Source organism: Ictidomys tridecemlineatus, unplaced genomic scaffold (assembly GCF_052094955.1).
Source record: "Ictidomys tridecemlineatus isolate mIctTri1 unplaced genomic scaffold, mIctTri1.hap1 Scaffold_75, whole genome shotgun sequence".
NCBI classification, from domain to species: Eukaryota; Metazoa; Chordata; class Mammalia; order Rodentia; family Sciuridae; genus Ictidomys; species Ictidomys tridecemlineatus.
The window spans coordinates 765427-792324 of NW_027525461.1; the positions used below are offsets into that span (position 1 = coordinate 765427).

A 26898-nucleotide genomic window follows, 5' to 3' on the forward strand; every position below is an offset into this window, starting at 1 on the left:
ATTCAGAGTAATATTTGATGTCTATTGGAAATAAGTTATTCAAGAGTTTGGGCTTTAATCACTTTAATTATATAATTTTGGGGGGGACAGGTATATTTATATAAATTTGGAATACTTTACCCATTGATGCAATAGTATATACAGGACTCAGTCTCAAAATGCTTGTAATCCAGTGGTGGGAAAAGCATAAAACTGTATAAATAATTAATGTAAAGCCAGCAATGTACTTTTATACCGAGATCTTTACCACCCTAGGTATCTCTTATTTTCAATCATCTAATAACTACTGTACTATATAATCCACTTGATATGGGCTTTTTATTTATCTTGTTTCATAGTCTCACAACCAGATACCAAGGAAGATATTAAGCAAATTGCCTACTTATAACAAAGTTAACTCTCTTAAATCTATTTTACTGTTAATCCAAAATGCCATCAAACCAGAAAATGGCACTGAATTCCCCCTTGTAGAGATCTAGGTTGAGGTAAATTTGACTTGTACTTAAATATGTTACAAATTATGAAAATATTTTTAAATTCCTAAGTTGAAGAGTGCCTCTATTCCCGATTTAACAACAAGAACACTGACACATCTGACTAAGGAAAAATTTTAACAATGGAAATGCCTGATTTTAAGTTCCATATATATCCTTTGCCTCATGATATGATGGATTATCAAGATAAGCATCCATATCATGATTGTATTAGGATGTTTATAAAGGCTCATGTTACATAGGTTTAAATCCATGTTTGCCTGACCCTGTTACCTTTGGTCCTGTTATGAGGCAGTACACCATGGAAGGAACCACATGGAGAGCAAAACTGTCACAAATGCTTGCCAGGAAGCAAAATGGAAGTAAGGTCCCTGAGTCTCAATATTCCCTTTAAGGGTGTGCCTCCAATGACTTAAATCCCTTCTACTAAGTTCCACCTCATAAAAGGTCATCCATGTTTACATCAATTACTTTTTTAATGTCTTGCAATTCAGACTCACCTAAATTCTGGGCAAGTCAAATCATTATTAATCTGACTGAAGAAAACCAAAATTTAAAAAATTTGAAAAAACTGAGTAGAGAGAATGTGGTGACTTCAAAATTGTTTTCTACTGTGTACTAATCCCATCTGACTTATATGACATTTCAGTAGTAATCACGCAATTTATATGTCCAAAGTATCAGAGAATCACATTTCTAATTCTGGAGTTCAATGAGTGTCAAAATTAGAATAACAATATTAGGTTTATGTTACATACCTAATAAATACTTTATGCTTGATACACAATATCTCACTAATTCTAAAAATAAATTTATGAAAGTGTATATCCCAATTTTGTATACAAAGAAACTGAAATTTACATAATTATCTACTTCCTCAAAGTAACAAACCTGATAAAGGTAGATATTGAAATTAATACACTATTCTCTCTGAGTTGGACTATATGCTCTAAGAAGAACTATATGCTCTCATGCCTATCCAAATACTAAAGTATAGATTTCTTATTTTAAAGAACTACTCGGGAGAGGAGTTATAATGTGGTCTCATTGTAGTAAGAAAATAAAAATTATAAAGCTTCGAGATATGTTTTCTCACAGAAATGGCATGTAGGGCACATCATTTTAAATTGGGGCTAACATTAATATTTTAACATATTTTGTTTCATTTAATATAACAATAATGTCATTTGAACATGCAATCAATGTGAAAATTATTGATATTTCACCTTCACTTCAATTCAGAATAGCCACAATTGTCTATTAGTGATTGTAATGGACAGTGCAGAAAAGAAGCAGTTACCTATATATGAAACTCTTTTTTTTGTACTAGGGATTGAACCCAGGAGTGCCTCACAACAGAGCCACATCCACAGCCATTTTTATTTTTAACTTTGAGACAGGGTCTCACTAAATTGCTTAAGTTGCTGAGGGTGGCCTTGAACTGTGACCTTCAAACCTTCAAAATTAAAACTCTGCTGAAGACTCCCCATGAAGTGCTCCTGCCCAAGAGAGCCCAGTTGGTGGGGAGGGATCTGGGGGAAGGAGTCCCTGATAGGCCCTGCAGTCCTGGGGTAATCACGGCCCACCAGCAGGTTTGGATCAGGTGGCACACCCCCACCCCCACCCCATGCCAGGACCCAGCCACGTCCTCCATGCCCCTTCCCCTCCCCGTGAACGGTGGCCTCCAAGGAGAGGCTAGGAACAGGGGCAGTGGGCCTGGTCTTCCCGAGCCTGCAAGCCATACCTATCATTACCTCTCTACCCTGCCACCACTCACCCAGGTACCTGGTTCGCCAGCCTCGACCCTGTTCTTCAGCCTCGGCTGCCGACCCCTCTCCGCAGTGCAGATGGGGAGTTTGCGGTGACCCACATGACCACAGCGCACCTCTTCTCCACGGGCACTGTGCACTGGGTGCCCCCCCTCCATTTACAAGAGCTCCTGCAGCATCGACGTCACCTTCTTGCCCTTCGACCAGCAGAACTGTAAGATGATGTCTGGCTAATGGACCTATGACAAGGCCAAGATCGACCTGGAGCCTGAAGACTACTTGGAGAGTGGCGAGTGGGCCATCATCAATACCACAGGCACCTACAACAGCAAGAAGTATGACTGCTGCGCCAAGATCTACCCTGACGTCACCTACGCCTTTGTCCTCCGCCGGCTGCTGCTCTTCTACACCATCAATCACATCATCCCCTGCCTGCTCATCTCCTGCCTCACCATGCTGGACTTCTACCTGCCCTCCGACTGAGGCAAGAAGATCACGCTGTGCATTTCTGTGCTGCTCTCGCTGACTGCCGAGTACCTGCTCTTCACTATGATCTTCGTCACCCTCTCCATCGTCATCACCGTCTTCGTGCTCAACGTGCACCACAGCTCCCCCAGCACCCACAGCATGCCCCGCTGGGTGCGGGTGGCCCTGCTGGGACGTGTGCCCCAGTGGCTGCTGATGAGCCGGCCTCCATTGGAGCCACACGACTCCCCAGGCCTGAAACTCGGCCCTTCTTGTTACTGGTTGGAAACAAACATGGACGCAGAGGAGAGAGAAGAGGCAGAGGAGGAGGAGGAGGAGAAAGGCAGATGGGTGTGTGCAGGCCGCCCAGCCCCCTCCATGGGTATTATCTATGGCTGCAGATGCCTGAAGCCACAGGCCTCAGGGCCCAGGGCCGAGGCTCCCTCTGGGGAGCCTGAGATGTTGCTGTTGCCTTGCATACAGAAAGCCCTGGAAGGTGTGCACTATATTGCTGACCACCTGCGGTCTGAGGAGGTGAGTGAGATCTGGGTGAGGGCCTCCCCTGGGTGACCCTACCAGCTTACCAGGGAACCCTCCCACCTCAAGGTGGTAGCTAGACCAACCTGGTCCCCTCCCTGAGGGCTGGCCTCACTCATTCATGGCTCCAAAGAGTCTGGAATCAATTGAGAGAGAATATTTAGCTGGCTCTTGGGACACTTGATGGCAGTAGGTCAAGAATGTCCCTGCTCATCCTAACTGGGAGACAGCGAGCAGAGAAGGGCATGCTTAGATGTGGACTCTGCAGTGCCATGCTTATGCCACTACCTACAAAAGTTGGCAGGGATGGGAGGTGGAGGGGGCATTAGGAGAGCCTGGTGGGCCAGCCCCCTGTGGCAGTGGCCTTCCTCTTTTATGCTAGATGGTCCCCTCTCCTCTTTGCTCATGAGGCCCTCTGTGAAGCTCATGAGTCAACCACAAACCCTGCAGATTCTTGGTTGTATGAGGCTGGGCCTCTCTGAAGCCTCTGCCTTATCTAGCGCTCAGCATCAGCATTCTATTATCAACTTAGGGAAGGGTGAAAGGCTGGAAAGGATCACTGGATAGCCTTGATGAGTGAATGAGAAAATTAATCATTAATTTGGGAGCAGCTAGGCATCCATCCCTGGCCTGGGCTGGGAGTCCAAGCTGCACAAAGCCCACCCACCCCCTAACCTGCCCTGAGTCACACCTATACCCCACCCACTACCTTCTCTGCACTGAAATCACTGCAGCCACTGGGAGTCCATCTCCTTAGATGGTTCCAGCACCTCTCTGTGTTCCTCTAGTCCCTTTGCCTGAAACCTGCTGAGCCCCGGCAGTGTGGAGGGTGAGATAGGTGGGACACAGGAGAGGGTGGTATGGGGCTTGGGCCAGCTCTGGTTCTCCCTCCACCCCATCTCTGCACCTGTGCCAGCCTTAGCTTCCCCTTGGGTCTCAGGGGGCAGTTGCTGGTGCCCTGTGGTTGTCCCTACAGGGGCTGAGCATGAGAGGAACACTTCTTGAGGCCTGGCCTCTGTCATCATGAGACCATTTCTCCCGCAGGTGAGAGAAGACTGGAAGTGTGTTGCCATGGTCATCGACAGGATCTTCCTCTGGCTCTTTATCATCATCTGCTTCCTGGGAACCCTGGGGCTCTTTCTGCCTCCGTTCCTGGCTGAATGATCTGATGTCATGTCCCTTATGGCTCCAAGGCAGTCCTGCCAGCCAGCAATGACCACCGTTAACTACAGCTGCCTCTAGAGTGCCCTCTGGAGCCAGCGCCATCTGCCTGCAGTGTTTCTGGGGAGAGAGCACCAGCTCTGAAGGTCTTCCTGGAGCACTCACTGTGATGCTACTGCACCTGGTACTGGGAATCTGCTGGACAGAAAGCCTGGTTTAGGAAGCAAAGGAGCTAGAAAATAAGGAGGACTGTGCCCTGCAGAGAGGTGGGACTAGCACAAGGAGAAACAATATGGCCTTGAGGGAGGGGCACATGAGGGAAGGGGAGGCTGCCTCAGGAGTGGAGGGTCTATGAGCAATGGTCTAGATTTAAGAATGAGCCCAAAGTTCCCAGGGGAACCCCCAGGCCAGGGTTGGCGAGGCTGGTAGTGCAGGCTGGGCTCTTTAAACCAGGCTGAGGAAGTAGTTCAGTGTGAGTTTGCAGGTCTTTGAGGTGTGTGGTGTAGCAGCCGAGGAGCAAGGGACTTTACAGAAGGAGTGGGGAGCAAGTGTGGGGGTCCAGTGGAGCGGGGCCTTCCCCTCCACCCAAAGCACCTTCAGCACTCCCTAGGCTTCCCTGAGGCATCATGCCTCCCTCTTCCTTGTAAAAAGGTAGCCAGAACTGAGAGCTGCTGCTGTGGGTGCCGTGTGCCCATGAACCTGCAGTGAACAAACCGGGAAGGCCATCCCTAGCTGTTCTTCCACAGTGCCCTGGTCCCTGTAGTCTGTGGTCAGCACACCTTTCTGGAGTTGGGGATCTCTGCTTCAAACTCCTTCAGTTCTGAACTCCTCCCAGCCAGGGACGCTTTAGTTTCTCTCTCCCTAGGACCTAGCACAGCACAGGGTGAGGGGCATCGGCACTCTATGTTGTGTGTGGTGGAGGGGAAACACTGAACATTTTGGGCTCCACGCCTGCTGGGTGATGCCAGTGCCCTTGGGGTGTCCCTCCAGCCTGCCGTTCCTGTCCTTCCCAGAGCCTCAGCATGTCTGACCTGCTCTGGACCATTCTGTGCAGCTTGTTCTTGCCCTGAGGAATGCAGAGCCTGGTGGGTCAAGCCTGTCCTGAGGTGTACACCAGGCTGTCCATACAGTGTGGAGCCCCAGGCAGGAAGCAGAGTAGGGCAAACTGCTGACTCCCCTCCATCATGGGGTCCTGTCCTTCTGAACCTCTTCCTCCTCCTCAGCACACAACACTCCTTCACACATCTGGAAAGACCTACCTACCTGTGACCCTGGTCCAGGCCCTGTTACTCAGTTCTCTCCTGATACCCCCCCCAACTCCATGGCCCTCTGGCCTCATTCCTCCTCATTTGTAGCCTCCACCCCCAACCCCGTCTCTCTGCCTAACTGAGGCTCCCAGAGGTGATCTCCTGCTGCAGGGACAGCATGGAGATCTGTGCTGTTCATGTTTCCTGTCCATCCATCTTGCATGTGAGTAAAGTGGTTAAATAAAGCCAAGTCTGCTGCTCCTTCAGCTGTGTGACCCCCCAGAGCCCAAGTGGTCTGGGTGCAGCTGAAAAAGATGCCACATGGACAAAAGTGCCCTGGGTCCCTCCTGGAAAGTGGCCCATGAGTCAGGTACCCTACTGTGCAGTTGGGACAAAGGGCTGGAGCACACCTGTCCCACTGCCAGGTGCTTTCCTTGGCCATGGCCCAGCATCAATCAGCCCTTGATCTGCACCCAAAAGAACGCCATCCATCTCTTGCCTGGCTGTGGTTCATGGCCAGCCTCCTCCCACAAAGGGCACATCAAACCAACACCATAGTCCAACAAACCACAAAGCAAATGGTATGAGTTTAATTCAACCACAAATCTGATAGAAAGAAGGTAAAAGAAGGCTCAACACAAACACTTGAGAAAGGAAGGGATCAGATGAGAAAAAGGGGTGGGGGGAGAAGAGTAGGAGTAAGCAAAAGCAGGGAAAGTAAAGGAAGAAAGAGAGGAGGTTGCAGAAAGAGAGCAGATTGTGGTCCAAAATCCAGTTCTGGCCACTGTCTCTCTGCTCCTTCCCCTGATACTTGGTGTGATAACAACACAGTGTCCTGTGCCAGAATTCCCAATCAGTTTGTTCTTGGACTGTGTCCCAGATTCCCCATCAGGAGGGAACCCAGCTGTCAGTCCAGACCAAACTCACATTAAATAAATTTGAATATACACTGTATTAAGAAACCCAGCCCATCCCCCAACTTATAAGCTTTCTGCCCCCCGACCCCAAATAAGGCCGTTCCCTAGACCCTCTGTGCATCAGGGGATCACTGAAGGCTGAAGAGGAAGGAGAAGAAATAGCTTGGCTCCCATATGGGCCTACCATGTCTGTGAATAAGCCGTTTTGGCTGATAGGGACACCAATATGACCCCAATGAAGCTCCAGCACCCAGGCTGGGGTGGGAGGGGTAGCTGGTGGCAACAGTGACTTCTGAACCATGTGTGTCACACCCACCCTGCGTCCATATCCAGAGTCCCCTCCATCCAGCTGCAGCCTGAACAGCACAGTCTGTGGTGGGGCAGGGAAGGGGTCATGCAAAGTGGTGAGGGAAGGACCCCTCACCCAAGGCCTTCCCTGAGAAGACCATGTGACCAAAGGCAAGGCAGGGGAGGTGCATGACGGGTGGGAGTGGAAGACGCAAGCGGGTGCAGGAAGACACACCCCCACCCTAGGTCACTCTGCAGGTGGGTGGACCAGATTGGACAGGACCTTGGCCTGATCCACGGCATCCAGCAGGTTCTTGGCATCCACGGCCAGGGTGTGGGAGGTTGTGAGCATCTGTCACTTGCACTCCTTACTCAGGAAGGTCAGGGCATTCTGCTGCGTAAGCCAGCCATATTTTGTTGATGAGGTCTGCCAAGTCCTAGTTGAGCAGCTTCTGGGTTCCCTCAATCTGTAGGGAAAGCTCACAGAGAGGCGAGGTGCTTGGCCGTGGGGAAGGGTATTGGCTGAGGTAGTCAGAAATCCCTGGGGACAAGGTGGGTCTAGGCCTGGCTGAATCCAGCCCCCCATACAGATTAGAGTGGGCATTCCAACCCCTAGCCAATCATGTGTGAGCATGGTCTGACCCCGCCCCATACACCATCCTGTCACAGCAACAACCCTTCACACCACCAGCATTCAAGTGAAATGTCAGGATCCACGGGCCTGTGCCATTTTGTAACTGTCTACCATCAAATCAAGAGATCTGGGATTTTTGTTTTAATCACCACATGCCCATAGCCTAGCACTCTGAGCACATGAAACACAAGAGATTTTTGTTGAATGAGCGAATAAATACATGGTCATCCCTAGGATACGGAGGAGCTATCACATCACACCTGATCTCTCCTCAAGAAATTTGCCCTAGGGGCTGGGGATGTGGCTCAAGCGGTAGCGCGCTCGCCTGGCATGCGTGTGGCCGGGTTCGATCCTCAGCACCACATACCAACAAAGATGTTGTGTCCGCCGAGAACTAAAAATCTCTCTCTCTCTCTCTCTCTCTCTCTCTCTCTCTCTCTCTCTCTCTCTCTCTCTCTCTCTCTCTTAAAAGAAAAGAAAAGAAAAGAAATTTGCCCTAAAGCTATTTAGGTCCCTGGTGGCCATCTCAGCCCTTTGATGGTACCTGCCTAGGTGGGGTGCCTCTGTGCTGCTGCTGCTGCCACCCAGAGGCAGGTTGAGAAATGTCCCAAATATCCCTTCTCTGTCTTGCCTTGAGCAGGCAGATGGTCAGGGTGGTGATGGGATGGGCCACATGCCACATGGATCATGTGGCAGATGGCTGACTGCAAGAGGCAGAGGATCCCAGGACTCTATGAGAGGCCCACATTTGGTTTCCAGATGGACAATCGACAAATTTCCAGTGGCCCTTGATCAGCTTCTTACAGTTGCAGTAACAAATGACCACAAACCTAGCAGCTCCGAGCAGCACAGGTCATTCCTTTACAGTTCTGCAGGTCAGATTTCTGAGCGGGCCCAATGAGGCTAACACCAGGGTGCAGACTGGACTGTGTTCCTTCTAGAGCTGGGCAGGGTGTTCCCTGCCTTTCCCTGTGTTGAAGCTGCACCTTCTAGCAGCAGTGTCCCTCTGACTTTGGTTTCTGTCATCACAGCCCTTCTCTGACCTTCCTCCCGCTGCCCATTAATAAGGACACAGGCCCACTTGGGTAATCCACATAATATCCCCCTCTCAAGAGCCTCACACTGATCACATCCCCCAACCCCCTTTAGCCTTGTAAGATAATGCATTCACAGGTCCCAGGGATCAGGCTAGGTCCCTGGTGGCCATCATAGGGCTGTGTCAGCAGGACACCGGGATTCCCAGGGCTTCATTGACAGGATTTCAATGACACATTCACCTTAACCTTGGTCCAGTGATTAGATAAAGGATAATGGGTGGGGAGGGAAGGCAGGAGTGCCCTCTTGCACATCCACATTCAATGAGAATCCATGGCAATCTGAGACCTGATAGGAAATTCATCCCAGAAGCTGGCCAGGCTCCTGGGGGCCTCTTGGCCCTCTGATGGTGGCTGCCCAGACATGCTGTGCAGTCTCCTGATGGACAGAAATGGGACTTCCCAGGTGGCCCAGGGGCCTCTGCTAGAAATGCAACTAGGAATAGGTGGAAGTACAGGGAGAAGTGACAGATTTTACATCATCTAGGATAGGACACCTACCTCTGTCCTCGAAGATGATGGCAAGGAGGGCAAGGATCACCCACACTCCCAATGAGCTTCCTCAGGGTCAGCCCCACGTTCTGAGGGGAGGAAGGCGCAGGGCAGCTGTTACTGCCTGCTGTTTTCTTTTCCAGAAAGCCCTGTTTGCTTTGGTCAGAGCACTTCTTGGGGGTTCCAGGAACCAACTTCCCTTTGACCGTGGGTGGAGACAGCACCTCCTTCTTCATGGGTGACAGCCCCACCTCCTCGGGTCCCTTCTGCCTGGGCTCTCACCTTCACCACCACCACGTAGCCCTCAGGGGGCAGCTGGCAGAGCTCCTTCTTGAGATCCAGCACTGCCCGCACCAACTCCATGACATTGAGGTACACCAGGTCATCGGTCTGGTCCAGGTTGGCTATGGATTGGATGAACTAAGGAAAAGAAGCAGAGGGGGATTGGGGGACCTGGGAGGACCCTGCTACCACTGCTGTTCTTTTGTGGGTAGGCAACTCAGCCACCAGTCCACCAGGAAGGACTCTTTTGTAGTCAATAGTGACCTTTCCTGGGCCTGTATCCCTCCTTTCTGCCTCCAGGACTATGGCTGTCCAGCCAGGGAGCCTAATCACGTTCTGATGATGGCCTAACCAGACCCAAGGAACCATCACCTAGCCTTGGGGTCCAGGTTGGTCAGTGCCCATCAGGTCATTCTAATGGGCAGCTGACATTGAGAATCACTGTTATAGAGCAAAGAATACCAGTGGCCACCCAGGCTACTGCAAGGACGGGGTGGGGGTGCCAAAAGCTTAAGAGTGGTTCAAAAGAGACAGGGGCCACTCGTCCTCCCTCAGGGCTGCACCTATGAGCTTTCCTCTGGGCCATTCAGTGAGTACTTGAGCCTGGCTCTACGCCTGCTTCTATGTGAACCAGCTGAGGTAGCCTGAGGCAAAGTGCTTGTATTTAAAGACCATAGTCTTCAGTCCTGAGAATCCCCACTCCAATTCATATCCAGCCTTGGGGAAGCCAACACCAACCTGTGCCCCCAGTTGCGGTGGCTTCTGTGGGGTCCCTGTGAACTCCGCTGCAATGGGAAGGACAGTGAGTAAGTGGGTAGAGGGGTCTCAGCAGCTGGCCGTTGCCTTCATACCCGATGATGATCAAGCAAAGCCCTCTCCTCCGTTACCAGGAGACTCCGGGGGTATTAGGCCCCAATCCCAGGAAGATGGCAGGGGAAGAGCATGCTTGCCTCTGTGGTTTTGTATAGAAAGAAAAAAAAATCAAAGTCACAGCAGAGATGGGGTGACCTCATGAGAGTTCCAGCTCTGGCATGCTTCCTCCTTGATGGACACAGGCCCAAAGGACAGCAACGCTCTGGCCTTGGCCACCATGAAAAAGAAGCCTCACTCTCTACAGGTAATGAGGATCCGTGGAGCCCAAACCCTGGTGTATCAGCTGCTCATGGGTAGATTTGTGAGGATGCTATTGGGGCTCAAGTAAATGAAATACCAGCAGAGCCTTGCTGGTATTTCATGCACACTCTGATGAACAAAGACACACACAGGCCCTGCGCAGCTGCTGGAAGTGAAAGCACAGGATTGAAATCAGAACACCTGATTCTGCTCACACCTCCACCACCAAAGAGCCCTGCCACCCAAGACAGCACATCTGTATTCCCCCGGTCTCAATTTTCATCTGCAGAATAAGAGGGTTAGCTCTGAAGTCACCTGGAACCAGAGAGCCTAGGCTCACCCTTGAGCCATGCTAATTAGCAGCTGGGTGACACTGGGCAAGTTATCAATCAGCCAGTGTCTCAGTTGCATCCTTTGTAAAATGGAGACACACTGCCTGTCTCTGAGTTGCTACAATACAAATGAGTTAATACTTGTGACTTGGGGTGGTGCCTGGCTTGTGTTAAGTTCTCTGTGTCCATTGTCCTTGCTCTTCTTATCATTATCATCAGCTCCTCCCCCTCTTTTCCCTGACTTCAGCACAAGTTTCTGGAGAGATCTCCTAGGCTTGGTCTCATTCATCCCTTGGGCTTGGAGAAGACCTAAGAAGTGGGGCAGGTGGGTGGAGCTACTTAACCTTTCTCCAACAGAGTGAGGGGTGGAAAGGCGAGAATCACCCACTCTGCCAAATAAAGGCAGGCAGGAGATGGACCAAGAAGAGGACCAAGGAGGTGAGCAGAGCAGGGAGTAGCTCTCCACACTAAGCTGACCCCCTTTGCACATGCCACATTAAAAACAAGGCAAATAGATGGTTCTTAACATTGCAGACATACTCTGCTGCCCCCTGCCTAGGCAATAAACAAAGATGGGGTACCACAGAGACCCAGGTAGGGACTCCCCAAGGAAGGGAAGGAACACTCACTGTAGCCAGCCTCCTTCTCTGGGGTCTACAAGGAAAGAAGGGAAGAGAACAGTCACTTCTACAGCTCTGGGGACCACCCACTGTCCCCCCTCCCTCAACCTGCTCCACAGTGTGATTAGAGACTATGGCCATGGGGTGGGAGGGTCCCAAGATGGACAGCCCCAAGGAGGAGGCAGGCAGGCCCAGGGATTGGTGATTCCTGGGGTGACAAGGCCTTCCCAGTCTGTGGCTCTAAAAAAGAGGCCTCTCCAGGTGACTTACCAATGGGGACTTATTGTTCATATAAACCATAGGGTCCTGCAGAGGAGACCAAAGGCAACAACTTAGGCTTCTGGAACTGAACACACAGAATGCATGGCATGCATTTGTCCCAGTTAGTGGGAGGCAAAGAGGGCACGGGCAGAGCAGGGAAACCCCTCGGGGGCTCCGCACAGGCTCACCAAGGACTTCTCCTCCTGCCACAGCCACTGGGAATCTTCCAGCATCTGCTTCTGCTACTTGTCCAGGATCTGCCGCATCTTGATCTTTTCAGCCTCCCACAGCTGATGGGCCTCTTCTCTGGTGCTGGGTTGGATGAAGTCCTCCTCCTTGGAGGACAGTGGAGAGAAAGGAGAGATGAAATGAGCCCCATCCTAGGCTTGGAGGAGGGACGGTCCCCAGAAGAGCCTCAGGGTAACCACAAGCCTCAGACTTGCAGCCACTTTTTTCTAGCTTGTTCTTAGCCCAGCAGCCCTATATGCAGACAGTTATTATCAGGTGTCAGCCTCACACACGGCCCTGGTGGCAGCATGAACGATGAACCCCAGCACACACTGCTAAACATGCACCATACTCAAGATGCAACATGAACTGTCAATGACATTTTAACATTATATTTTCTCGGTTGGCATTGGTGAGGTTGCTGTCATTTAATAGATTTAGAAATGCAAATCCAGCCTCTGGAAGCCCTTTGGGTTTTTTCCTTCATCTAAGTGCCATGTGGCAATCCTGGAAGCTTCATGGAACACAGGTGTGGCCTTCAGCTCTCTGGCATGTAGTCCCACTCAGATTTGTTAAGGTAGCCGCCAGGGTTATCTAACCAAAGGCCAGAAGTGCAGGAGCTATGAGGCAAGATGAAGAATGAAATTTAAAGAAGCAAAGCTCTGCAGGTCTCAAGGCTAGTGCTTCCTCTCCCCAGCTTTATTAACCTCACCCTGTTTTCACTCACCTGTGGGACTGTGGACCTACAGACTGAGCTGCTGAATGGAAAGAGCAGGTGTTTTCCTATTTTCCCTTCTTCTTTTTATGGTTCAATTGTGTAATTATCTGCTTAGTCCCTTCAACTACTCTGTTTTTCTCCTGCTGTACAGTGATCCCCTTAGCATCTGGGATGGAGGAAGAGTGCCAGGGGCATCCTTTTGAGTACTCCCCAGGGAGCCTTTTCCAGTGGCAGGACTCAGCCATGACAAGGAAGCCCACAGGCACTCCAGCTCCTGCTATAGTCTGAAAGTGATCCTCACAGTTCATATTTTGGATGTTTAATCTCCTGCACAACAGCATGGGAGGTGGGGACTTTAAGAGACCACTAGGCCACGAGGGCTCTGCCTTCATGAATGGGTCAGTGCCACCAATGCAGGGGTGGGCTAGTTAGCACAGGAGGGGAGACTGACAGAATCACGAGTTAGGCCTCCTTCCCTCATTTCCCCATACTGTTTTTTGTCACATGGTTGATGCCTCTGCCAAGCTATGACACAGCAAGAGAACCCTCACCAGCTGTGGCCCTTGGTGCTGGACTTCCTAGCCTCCAGAACTGTAAGAGACGGATCTCGGTTCATCATACATCACCCAGTCTCCCAGTGTCCTGTTACAGCTGCACAAAATGAACTAAAACAGTTCCTTTCCTTCAAAGTGGCCAGTGCACACACAAATCATGTAAAGAAATTCTAGAAAAAACTCTATATACTTTTATAAAGCTACAATCCCTGCCAAGCCTCTCAAAATAGTTTTCCCAGTACACCCTATAAAATAAACTTGAATATTACAGTATAGTCTAAAAACAGCTGTATTGGGACAGTTTACCTAGAGTTCATTTAGCTTCAGTTACCAATCTTGATTTCTAATAATACCTTCTCTGCAAGTTAGCTTTTTTGCTAAAATATTCCTTAGTCAATGATCTATTCAGTATGTACCCATTAAGCAATACTATGAAGCAGGCATAGAACTGGGTGCTGGGAGAATAGTAATTTTAAAATAGGAGAGGTTCCTTTTCTCACAGGGATTACTAAACAACAGTTAGGCCAGTGTTGGGGCCAGACAATCAATCCTTTATTTTAAGGAAATTTCCTTGTAGGATGCAAAGCAGCCTCTGGCCTCCACCCTCTAGGTACCTGCAGCCCTCCCCACTGGGACAAACCTGGCTCCAGACATTTCCAAGTGTCACCAAAGAAGCAAAACACCTCAGCTGAGGATCACTGAGCTAGACCTTTTTAAAAGAAAACAGATTTCAGAATGTAAGGATATTTTACAACCCTGAGATTGCTGAATATATAATCTACTTAACAGAGACAGAGTGCTATGGTTTGGGCATTGTTTGCTCCCCAGAGATTCATGTGCTGGATGGAGGCTGGGTTCCCTGTGGCAGTGCCAAGGTGTTGGAACCTCCAAAAGAAACAGCTGGTGTCCCCTGGAGCAGAGCCTAACTTCATCCCAACTTTGATATATTTGCAAAAGGAAGAGTCACAGAATACCTCGATGACTTGACTGGCACACAGAAGCATGGAGGGCACCCTCTGAGGCTGAGGATGTAGGATTTCTAGTATCCCAGGTGACCTCCCTCCAGCAGCCTCCTCAGTCCAGGCTGGGACTCAGCATGCAGTGCCCTCTTACCCGCATGCTGTGGTGCTTGAAGACATTGTGCCGGTGGAGAGGTGGGGTATGCAGTGAGTTAACGGGAGATGGGTACTCCATAGGGCTGGTCAGCGTAAGGGAGCTGCACACAGACCCTCAGAGACCTATTAAGGAGAAGCAAAGAAGCACAAGGCACAGGACAAGTCAAGGGGGTGGACAATCAGCTGCTACAAACAGGGGCATAAAGAAGTAATACAAGAGCATCATGGGGGACACAGACTTGCTCTCTCAGAGTTGCTGAAGAATGTGGTGTGGCATTTCCTTGGCCCTGTTGGAGACACCTGGTGGAGCATCATGGCCTCTCATCTGCCATGTGGTATTCTGCACACACAGGGTCCAAGCAGGCTGCTATTGAGACCATGACTCCTCCCTCGGGCCCTTTTCCAAACAGTTATGTTTCATAGTCATGTTTCAAATTGACAGATATGATTAGTCCATAGATAAGTAAATTCTCACACATATAGTTGTCCTTCCATATTCAAGGGGGATTCATTCCAGGACACCCTGTAGATACTCCAAATCTGCAGATGCTCCAGTTCCCTTGAGCAAACTGGCATGGTATTTGCATGTAATGTACATATATCTCCCAGTATGCTTTAAATTATCTCTAGATTGCTTTTGCCATCTAATGTAATGTAAGTAATATACAAATAGCTGGTATACAGTAATTTTAGGGAAATGGCAAGAAAAAAGTCTGTACATATTCAGTATAGATGAGATTTTTTTCCTATGTTAATATTTTTGATTTCTGGTTGGTTGATTCCATAGATACAGAACACATGAATATGGATAGCCAACTGTGTGTGTGTGCATGTGTGTGTGTGTATATGTGTAATTTCCAATAATTATATATAGTTATATGTAAAATTTAAATGACAACACTATTTAATATTAAATATGTTTAGTTTTTAAGGACATTGCTTCCACCTTCTGAATCAAAGCATTTTATTTTCACATAAAGGATTTACCTGGGGCTGAAGATGTGGCTCAAGCAGTGGCGTGCTCGCCTGGCATGTGTGAGGCCCGAGTTCAATCCTCAGCACCTCATAAAAACAAAGATGTTGTGTCCACTGAAAACTAAAAAAATAAATATTTAAAAATTCTCTCTCTCTCTCTCTTTAAAAAAAGGGGATTTATCTGTTGGTTCCTGGTTGGGCTTACTCAGGCATGGGGCATTTCCTTGGAAGGAGATACACAAACCTGGGTCACAGCCCCCTCTAAGGAGCATCAGTAAACTGACATTATAGCTATTGGTTGAGATATGCCAGTTCTGAATGGCAACTCTGATGGGGGGATGAAAGAGAAGGACAGAGAAGAAGCCGGGCTCCCTCTTACCCAAACATAAGAGAAGGACTCAGGACAGGGGCATTCTGAGTCAGGGATCTACAGCCTTGGTGAGATCCATGGTTGGTGGTGACAGAGGTGGAGAAGGCTCAGCTGGAACACTTCTCCCTTCACTGGCTACCCAGGTCCTGGCTAGGACCTCTGCAGGGACCCTCAGGTGTCCACTCTATTCTCTAGAGACATCATTCATCCCCATTTCCTTAGGATTACTTCTCAGAGGCTCTGCTCAGGGTAGGAGGCCAGGGAAGTCTTGGACATGGGGAGAGAGCTACAAGCAGGCATACGAAGCAGCAGACACTGCTGATAGACAGACTAGGCTGCAGGAAGGTCTGCTTAGCTGAGGACAGTCTGGCAGGACTGAGTTGCTATTATTTTGATGTGAGTTCAAACTCACATCAAAGAGCCAAACAAAGAAACAAAGAAGAATCAACCCAGCTATCTTCATCATCTGAGCAGATGGCTGCTACTTCTTAATGGCACAGGATGGGCCAAGCCATCCTGACAAGGGATGGGCCTAGCCATTCCAAGCCCCCTGGTTACACATTTACATGGAACTGTAGCTTGGGAGAGAGCAGGTTGGTTTGTGGAGGGTGTCTATACTTGAGCCAGCTGGGCTGGAAAAGAGGATATAGAGCAGTGTCAGTTTCATCTCTCCCATTAGTGAATGGATTGGCCCACTAAGGGGAGCATCAGGTTGAATGTAGCTCAGCCTTATTCACAAAGAAGGAACAATGAAGGACAAGGTTATCATTAAAATAATTTTGCATACAATTCTGAGCCCAAATTACATGCTGAGAGATGTGAAGGTAAGGGTCTGGCCTCTGCCACCTGGGCTATGGCTAATTGGGGGGTTAATGACCTCTATGTGTGCAGCCTCCCTGTATGTGGGAGGGCCTGATAAACCAGCCATGGATAGCCACATTCAGAGCAGGAGGTCACTGAGGGCTTATGTACTCACAGAAACTTCATGGAGATAAAAGCTGCATTGGGTCATATGGAAAGGGCAGCACATGCCTGGCCAGAGGAACAATGAGAAAAGACCTTGGTCCAGATTATGCATTATTATAGATTGAATGTTTGTGTCTCCTCAGTTCATATGTTGAAGTCCTGTCCCCCAGTGTGATGGTTTCTCCTGGAACTCCCTGGCTTTATCAATCTTCCTTGTGAGGGACAACACAGATGAATTGATCAGGAGAGCCAATGAAGGAGGAAAATAATTTTTATTTTGAGACAGGTCTTGCTAAGTTGCTTAGAGCATCACTAATTTCTGAGGCAGGCCTTGAAGCTGCAATCCTCCTGCCTCAGTCTCCCAAGTCATGGGGATTACAGGTGTGCAATACCACACCCAGCCAGAGAGGATTACAGGCCTGCAATACCACACTCAGCCAGTGAGGATTACAGGCATGCAATACCACACCCAGCCAGAGAGGAATACAGGTGTGCAATACCACACCCAGCCAGAGAAGTTTTTTAAGCTAGAGGTTTTGCAGACTATGTTGGGGACCCTGCCCCACAAACAAATGCAGGGTCATCCCTGCTGCCCCCTGCCTGGGCATTTCCAGCCTCCTCCTTGGTGGCCCTCCAACCAGCCAGTTTGTAGGGGTAATTTTCTTGCCCTCACTAATATTTGCCAACATGTTTATATGATATCAATGAGAAATATTAACAACATTTAATGTTGTTAAAGGTCAATTAAGCAAGAGATCTCCTAAAACAGAGGTCATCAAACCATGGTCACAGGCCACATGTGGTCTCCCACCTATTTTTCTATGGCTTCAAATTAAAAATGGTTATTACATTTTTTAATAATTGAAAAAAATAAAAATAAAATGATATTTTATGACACATGAAAATTATGAGAAATTTAAATTTCTTTGAATTTCTTATTGAAATTCTTATTGAACCCAGCTACCCCCATTCATTCACTACTGTTTATGACTGTTTTGAAGCTATGGAGGCAGAGATGAGCAGACTTGACAGAAGCCCTAAAGATTCACTATCTGGTCTTTTACAGAGAAGGTCGGCTGACTTCCTTACTAAAGTATGCCTAATGAAGGGGACCACCCTTGGGAGCACTGATGACAGGCATGCCACCAAGCAAACTGGGGACTCCTGGACCTCTGAAATGGACAACACCCTTTACCTGTGACCTTCCAGTACCCGGGGAACAAGTGTCTTGGCACCGAGAAAGATAAGGCCTCAGACTCCTAACCCCACTCAGGAGACAGGTGTTTTCCAGCCAAACTCTGCAGACCACAGGTGTCTGGGCCATCTTTTGTTTTTGTTTTGTTTTGTTTTTTGATACCAGGGATTAAACTCAATGGTGCTTAACCAATGAGCAACATCCCCAGCCCTTTTTATATTTTATTTTGAAATGGAGTCTCACTAAGTTTCTTAGAGTCTTGCTAAGTTGCTGAGTCTGGCTTTGAACTTGTATTCCTCCTGTCTCAGTCTCCCAAGCTGCTGGGATACAGGTGTGTGCCACCATGTCTGGCTGCACCAGACATTTTTTATTCCAATAGAGAAAATACCTTCTAGGCACAGCAGGGGCAAGGCACAGGGCTTGGGTGGAGATGCCCTGATGAGCAAGGCCTCCCCTGGCTCACCTTGTCTCTGAACTAGTATCTGACAGTAAACCTGGCCTCAGCCTTTCAGCCCCTGATGGAGCTGCTTCTGTACCGAGTGCCTGATGCTCATCATGCCTCTGCTGGAAGGACCGGTTCATTCCATGTGATCATGTGGCTCAGTGATGATCAGCAGGGAGGTCTGGGTACATGTCCTGGCCATCCTGTCACTGCCTTGGGCAAGTCACTGACTTTAAATCTGAACTCTTCCATCCAGCAGATGGGAATGAGGCCACCTGCTGCATAGGCCTGGGGAGCCCCTGAGTGCACTGACTTAGCTGTAAACCTCTCAGTGCCACCGGCAGCAGCTTGCCTCTGGGGCAACCCAGCCATTACTCCCACAGCTCCCCAGCCCATGCTCACCTGAGGCTGCACACGAACTCCGTGAAGTGGGGCCGATCACTGGGGTCATAGTCCCAGCAGCAAGTCATGAGGGTGTAAAGGACAGGTAGATAGAGGTCAGACTTGGGCAGCTGGTCCCCTTTCTCCAGCACCCCGATGACATCCTTGTTTTCCAGCCATAAGAAAGGCTGCTTCCCAAAGCTCAGGATCTCCCACATGCACACGGCTGAGGGCAGAGGGGGAAGGTCAGGCACCCTGCTGGGAAGTGGGCACCCCAGGGACACGATGGCCATTAGCACTTGGTCCCAACAGGGAGTGTCTGTGTTATCTTGCAACTCCCTCTATGGCCACTGGGGTCTTACCCACCATGGTGGTCCACTCAAGGGACCAATGACCTACATCTGCAGTACATGAACCAGGGCTTCCCCTCCCTGACTCCCTCAACATGGAGCTGGCTGGATTATGTAGGTTCAGGAGGTGGCCCATGTTGGAACCACCAGATCCTTCTTGGGAAGGTTAGGAGCTACAGTAGTAGGGCAGGCACCACCCCTTGCTGCCTGTATGATCATGGGCAAGCCCCTTACTGGTCTGAGCCTCAGTTTCCTTATTTGAAAATAAGGGTAACAATGATGAGGTTTATAGTCAGCTGTGGGAGAACTGGCAGGTAACCTGAAGTGCTGTGTTTGGTGAGGTTGCCCATTCACACCCAGCTAGGCACTCTCCACTCCCTACTTCTCCTTACATGAAACACCTGAGTTTTGTGTTTGAAGCTCCCTTACAAGGCATCCCCAAATTTGTCCTTGGAGCTGGTTGGTGGGGTCCATGCTTATCAGAGCCTTTTACAGGAGGATGAACCCAGATTTTCTAGGCCAGTCCTTGGCTCATGTCACCCCTGACTCTACCACCACCTCCCCAACTCTGGGACTTCTTAGTGGCCACAGTGAAATGGGGTGTTGTGGGTTCAGGAATCATCCTCCTCTTGGTCCACCCACACAGAAAATTTGAGCCCATTTCCACAGTCTCCTGAATTGCCTCGTACCAAACATCCAGATGTCACTGGCTATAATGAAGCGGTGGAAGTTAATGGATTCGGGGGACATGCATTTAATGGGGAGATGAGTCACAGAGGCTTGGGGTGGGCAAAGAAGTTTACAGGCGTTATTAAGGGAAGAAAGATCTAGAATTTTCCAGAAAAACAGCCTACTGTCCAGAGGCCCATGGTGTGGGCTGCACAATTGTAGGCTCTTTCTGGGATTTTGGTTTCAGGGACAAAGCAGGGGCCAGAAGTTCCCTCACCCTTGTAATACTTGTCATCCTCAATGTATCGAGAAAAGCCAAAGTCCCCCAGCTTCACACACTCCGGGGAGGCCACCAGGATGTTCCGGATGGTGATATCCCTAGAGAAGGATGTGGAGACCAGGGTAAGGCACTGCCTAGGACCCTGGGGCAGGTGGGAGAGCTGAAGGAAGGTTCCCAGCAGGTGAGTGCAGGAAGAGGTTGCATACAGGTAGCTTCCTGCAAGCTGAGCTCCAGCCTCCTAGAGGAGCTACTGGTACTGATGGCCTTGGTCCTGGCATGGCTCCACACCCCAAACCAGTGGGTCTGTTGGCTTCTTGCAGGCAGCTCTGCTCCCAAAAGTCTGCTTCCATTGTTAAAAAGCTGACTTGAAAGCATGCAGGCTTAAGTACCCCAAGGGGCCCAGCCCATCATTTCATCCCCTTAGCCTACAGCCACTGACAGGGTGTACCTGAAGCTCATGCTAAGACATGAGCTTCACAAGGACAAGGTTTGTCTGTTTTGGTCACAACTTTGTCCCAGAACCTAGAACAGTGCCTGGCACCCAGGAGGAGCTCCATAATACTCACTGAATGAATGGATACTTCGTGTGTGGCTTTGCATAGGGTCAGGCACAAGGCCACACAGGCCACGTCAGTGGTGGGGAAGCACCTGGTAAGTGCCCAGGTCATCTCCCGGGGCTATGTTCCCATGGCAGTAGCCTCCTCTCAGGGAATGGGAACAAGGCCAGGTGGGGAAGGGACAGTTCCACAGCCCCAGGAGCTGGGAAATGAGGGTGGTGCTGGGCCTCAACCTCAGGATCTCCAGGTGCTCTATTAGCCCAGATCCTTTTCCTGGACCCCTGGCAGATAAGTGGGCAGGCTGGAGGAGGTGGAGCTCTGAGAGGGTGGGAGGAGTTGTCCTGGCATTGCAAGGGACAGACAGAAGATCTCAGCTACAGTCAGACGCTGAGCTTTGGAGTTGCTCTGGAGCTACATCTAGTGACAGTTCTCTGAGGCCCACACAACTGTTTTGGCTTTTTACTGAGAAAACACTTTGTAGAGGTGCCCAAGCACTCTAAGCTGCTGGGCGCAGGCCCAGGCAGGGACTCCAGCACCTCCCTGTGGGACTCTGGCCCTGCTCCTCAGTTTCTTCTGGGGTCAGGGATGGGCTTGGCTTTCCTGCTGTCTCTGTGTACCCACCTGTGCACACAGCTGATGCTCTCCAGGTAGGCCATGGCTTTGCATATCTGCAGTGCATACAGGACGAGGGTGGGCACCTTCAGGGAGTTCTTATTTTGCTGTAGATAGTGGCCTAGCTGTGGGAAGGGAGGTGCCATCAGGACCCCAGCATGGAGCCAGGGCTGTTGGCAGCCACTGACCTCCCTTTCCTCTGGGGGCAAACCCCAAGTCAGCAAGATGTTCTGGTAACTTCCTCTATCAACAGGCCTCTGCTTCAGCTGAGTACGGAAGGCAGGAAACTGGGAGAAATGTTCTTTGCTCCCTTGGTGTCTCAGCTATCTTCAGGGTGCCTGGCCTGCTTCCTCCAGCTCACCTCCCCGAAGGAGTACAGTTCCATGATGATCCAGGTGGGCTCCTCTTTGATGATGCCAATCAGCTTCATGATGTGGGGGTAGTTGAGATTCTTCATGATCACTGAAGTGGGAGCAGGAGGTCACACAGGAGAGTAGGGTAAAGCAGGAGGAGAACCCTCCCCTCTCCTCTCCCTTAGAAGGCCAGGGAGTCTGGGTCCCACCCAGGTATGCCTACCTGCCTCGCTCATGTACTTCTCTTTATTGTCCAGGGTGCAGTCCTTCTTGCAGGTCTTGAAGCAAAACATTGATTTTCTCCCCTTTCTGCAACAAGATGGTTTAGGGAAACTTGGTCCAGCCTAGTGCTCAAAGGAAACCGTTCCCGCCCTGGCCTCAGCAGGGACTTCCCATGGACTTTGCCAACTGCTGAGGGGTGAGGCGACCTGGCCTCTGCAGGACACACCACCCCTTCCTTTCTTCCATTTCTCTTCCCTTTCTCCTTCCCTTCCTCTTCTTCCCCTTTCTTCTGGACCAGGCTGGGTTAGAACCAGAATGGGGTTTGGAGATAAAAGAGCTCAAGCCCAGCTGTGCAGACCAAGATGCTGAGATGAGGGGCCGCGTGATCTGCCCTGGTTAGCAGGTGACCCCAGGCCTTCATGAAATGTGGGCTGGCTGGCTCTGTTCTCTCTACACTTGGCTTCAAACTGTGCTTCCTTCCTTCCCTGCCCACACCCCGGTGCTGCCCTCCCCAGGCTTGCTGAACATAGCCACAAAGGCGAAGCCTGTCCACCTAGAGGTGTCCCGGATGAACTCCCACTTGGCTTGGTCCACCCTTTTGCCCTCTGTGTATTCCCCTACCAAAGCCTCACCCCCAGACAGGTGGACAAAGAGTCAGGAAGAGTCTGGGACTCACGAGATTTGTGTGGACCCCTTCATAGACCTCCCCAAAGAAGCCTTCTCCTAGAATACGGTTGAGTACCACATCCTCATGGGCAATGCTGTACTGTGGACCTGCACAGATGGAGAACACAGCCTCTGGGCACACAGACTAGCTGGCATCCGCTGGTGCCCCAGAACCCCATAACACCTCAGCCAAAATGCACAGGCTGGGCTGGGAAAGGGGATCTAGAATGTTCCACTGCCTCAGATCCATGGAGGACCCATCACCCCATTTCCTGGGTTCCAGGCCCATGTTCTTAGAACCCCCATATCCCACAGACATACAAAAACACACAATACATCAAAGGAGGAGCTCATCTTTCAGCCCACAAGAGCCTGGGTTGGCTGCCACCTGAATACACTTGGGGCAAGAGGAAGGGAGGGCAGGAAGCTCCACAGTGGTGTCCCAGGAGTCCCCATCATGTCACTTCCCAGACCCCTGACTGGTCACCTTGGCGGGGTCCAGGACCTACCTCCCGGCCATCTCAAGGTCTCGTTGGGAATCTCTGCATAGATGTCTGACTCTGGAATGACAGGAGGATGCCCAGCACACAGGTGAGATGTCTCATCAGGCAAGGAACCTGCATGTGGCTCCCACCTGGAGCCCAGCGCAGCCAGATGTCAGGGTGCTGAAAGAGGGAAGCTGGGCAAGTCCGCGGCTCCTGTCTCAGGCTTTGGGGCAGCCACTGAGCCTGGGGTGTCTTGGCTCAAGTCTCTGTTTTCTTATCTAGGGCAAATCCATCTCCTTCAAACATACCTATTACCCATTTAACACCATTATGAACTGGGTGCTTGTGTCTCTAAGCCCTAACTCACAATTTTATGGTTTTAGGATATGCAACTTGGAGGGGCAATTAGATGAGGTCAGGGAGTGGAGCCCCCATTACAAGATTAGTGTCCTTATAAGAGGAGGAATGGCCACCAGAGTTCCTTCTCTCTGCACCACAGGAGCACACAGTGATAAGTCAGTCACCTGAATCTGCTGGTTCCTTGACCCTGGACTTGCCAGCCTCTGGAACTGTGAGAAATCAATGTCTGTCTGTAGTCATGTGGTCTGTGGATTTTGTTTGGGGCCACCTCTCATTACGACAAACTCAGTATGTGTACCGACTACTCAATATATGCTTGCTATTAAAACTGGCGATATTTTAAAGCCAGCGCTGGGAAGGGATAGGAAAGGTTATTTTTTGTAACTTGGAGGGAATGGTCAGAAGAGCAGGCAGAGGGAGCAAACATGGGGAGGTGGGCACAGGCTGCGGACAGGGTGGGCAGGCTTACCTATGCTGCAGCTTTCTGAGAGGTGGGACCGCCTCACCTCCAGGTTTCTGCAGGAGGTGAGAGGGCAGGAGGCAGATAACACAGAGCTTGCAAAGCTACACCAGATCTTTGGTCCCCCTCACCCACTGCCTGATAGCAGAAGCAGCCCACCTGGCTGCAACAAGCTGGGGCATGGTCTGGGCCTGGGATGGGGCTCAGCAGCAATCCTCCCAGGATGTCCCCAGGGGGCAGCATGGAGGACAACACACTGTGTGAAAGTCCAGGGTCTAGAGTTCTCTCAAAAATTAGGGGGTGGGGGCACCCTGCTTGTTCATCCTCCTCCCAGCACACACTGGCTGAGCTCAGGGCCCTTCCAAATCCCCACTGTACTCACAGGGTGGGGATCTGGGGCAGGCTGTTCTGCTTCTCACCATCTGGAGAGAGAGGAGGGGAGGGAAGATTGGAGCCAGGGACACCGAGTCCTGGATGGATGGAGGGCCTGTCACTGCTCCACAAGGAGACCCCTCCCCACCTTCTGTCCCCGCTCAGCATCAGGGTGGAAGCTACGTAGGCCTTGGGCCAGAATCAGAATCCTCCTTGTAGCCTTCCTCCTGCCAGTACCCCGTGATCCATCTCATACCTATTTGCTGACTCTGGTCCCAAAACGAGGAAGGTCCACCCATATCCTAGCAATGGCTCTGATCTCCCTGGTACTACAAATACAGCTCTTCCAGAAGCTAGCCTCTATGAAGCTCTGACTGGCAGGACCAGGGGTGGCTGTCCAGGACCAGGGCCTGTAGCTGGCGACCCAGGATGGCCCCACAGGAAGCACCTACAGTGCTGCTTGAGGGCCTCCTCACACCCCTGAAGAATGCATTTGCTCAAGGGCCAATGGCTCCATGCCCCCATGCCTCCACATTGCCCTGCAGGCTTGGCTCAGCGTGCAGCTGTCCACTGTGCCTTTCAGAGAAACCTACCTTTCTTGGGATGGATGATGAGAGAGCCTTTATGTTCCCCCTGAAGCCGGCAATAACCATCTATGAGGTCATCCATATTCTCAGCCTCTGCCAGAGATGAGGTTTTGATGGACAAAGACTGCAGAGAAAAAGCCAGCCAAAGGTGTGACCTCAAGCCTTGGCTACACTGTACCCCCTAGTCTGCTTGAGAGGCTGCATGACCCCCATCCCCAACCCTGCTGCAGGACCCCCGACCCCAACCCACGCTTCCTCCAGGCTCTGCTGGCCTTCCCTGTTGCCACTAGGGGGCTTGCGTGTGCTCTCTCCTACTGACCACCCTGAGCTCTGGGAAGACCAGTGAGAAAGCAGGATGCCTTGTACCATGTGGGGTGCTCCCTATGTAAAGCAGAAACTGAGAAATGGAAAACAGAGTGGAGCAGAGACAGCCTAGGAAGAGCAGATGCTCTGCAGTTGGAGGTCTCTGATTCTTCCACCATGAAATCCCCCTGTCCCTGGGATCTTGACCTATAAGTCAGTTTTCACTTGGTCAATATTAGACCCCACTTCTTTCCTGACATTGAAATAAAAATACGAACCATCATCCCAGCACCTTGTTAGGGCATGGGTGCAGATTTTCTTAACAAGATCCCCAAAGACACTGAAGCCCTGGCTTCCTGCTTGCCACAGTCATGTCGACCCAAGGGCATCTTAACCCATAGTGATACCCCTGAAGAGAATCCAGGTGTCCAGAGAGGCTTACCTGGGGTGCACCTTCAATGCCCAGCTGCAGGACAGTCTGGCCCTCCTCCAGCGGGAGGCACCTGATGGACCTGATCTGCTTGAACTCAGCCAGGGAGGTGGGCTGTGGAGAAGAAAGGGGCCTTAAGAGCATCCCATTGCTGGGATCAGGCAATACAGATGGGTCAGGACGGGGAGGGAGGAGCGACTGGGAGTCTCTCTGCAGATGAAGGGAGAAAGTATGGAAGGATCATCGAGTCCAAGCCCCTCATCTTTCAGAAGAAAAATGGGGTGTGGAGAAAGACAGGACTTGCCCAAGGTCATACGTCAAGATGGCAGTAGAGTCAGAACTGGACCCAGAACTGCCTCCCTTTGTCACTTACAGAGCTACTCTTCTCTCTGTACCAGGAGAATGCCAAGCACATCCTTTTCTCTCTCTCTGCACCTATGTCTGCAATAAGGAGCCATCTGCCCAAGCTGCCATCCCCAAACACTGTCCACAGAGCTCACGCCAAGGGTGTGGCTCTCTGCTCTCAGGAACGGGGGAAGAAGAATGATTGGGCAGACAGAGAAGGAGTCGGAAATCTAAGATCCTGAGTCAGGGGCTCAGAGGGAACAAGGTGGCAGTGGGGTAAAATTGGATCTTCAGAAAACAGTGAGGACAAGGAAATCCCACAGACTTTGTTCCCAGAAAGGCACCATCCTCGTGCTCTGGGAGACCCAGCTCCTGGGCTGTGGGCTCTGAGGCTGAGGAAGAAGATGGCAGCCAAGCCCAGGAGGCCGGGGACACCACCTGCACCTTGAGGTCCTGGGTTCCTGGGCACTTTCTTTTTACCTATTTGCCATCTGTGAAATGTGTGCATATGTTTGTGTGTTCACCTAAACAATTATTAAATGAACATGTTAAAATTTTTGAATTTGTAAAAGAAAATATAAATAATCCATAATCCTACCACCAGAGGTGGCATCTATTAATATATGACACATCTTCTTCAAGTCCCATTTCTCTTAAAAATATATGCATTCATGAAAACTTGTAGGTACTGTCAGATTCCACATAATGACCTTTTGGTCAACAATGGACCACAGATATCATGGCAGTTTCATAAGATTATATCACCTAGAGTCATAGCTGTCTTTGTTTGTATAAATGGACTCTATTGTGTTAATGTGACAATGAAGTTACCTAATGATGCATTTCTCAGAATGTATCTCCATTAGAAACTGATGCATAACTGTCATATTTATTTGTAGCAATGGTAGTTTCAGCTGAGACCAAATAGACAATGTCCCTCCATATGCCAGCCTCCCTTCCCTGTCAGGATTGCTGTGTCTAGTCATTTCACTGACTATTTCAGACACTGTCCAATCTTACATTAAAGTAACTGATGCTTGAAATCCCAGTGATTTGGGAGGCTGAGACAGGGGAGCCTCAAGTTAGAGGCGAACCTCAGCAAGTTAGTGAGATCCAAAATTAAAAATAAAAAGGGCTGAGTATGTAGCTCAGTGATAAAGCACCCTTAGGTTAAATCCCTAGAACCAAGAAGAAAAA

At 50.1% G+C, this 26898-nt stretch overlaps 2 pseudogenes; one reads left to right on the top strand and one right to left on the bottom strand.

Annotated features, from left to right (window-relative positions):
• Positions 1 to 2251: 2251 nt before the first annotated feature.
• LOC144374577 (neuronal acetylcholine receptor subunit alpha-2-like) lies at positions 2252 to 4649 on the top strand (annotated as a pseudogene).
• Positions 4650 to 6635: 1986 nt separating this feature from the next.
• Positions 6636 to 26898, bottom strand: part of LOC101958751 (protein-tyrosine kinase 2-beta-like) — a 28887-nt pseudogene continuing 8624 nt past the window's right edge.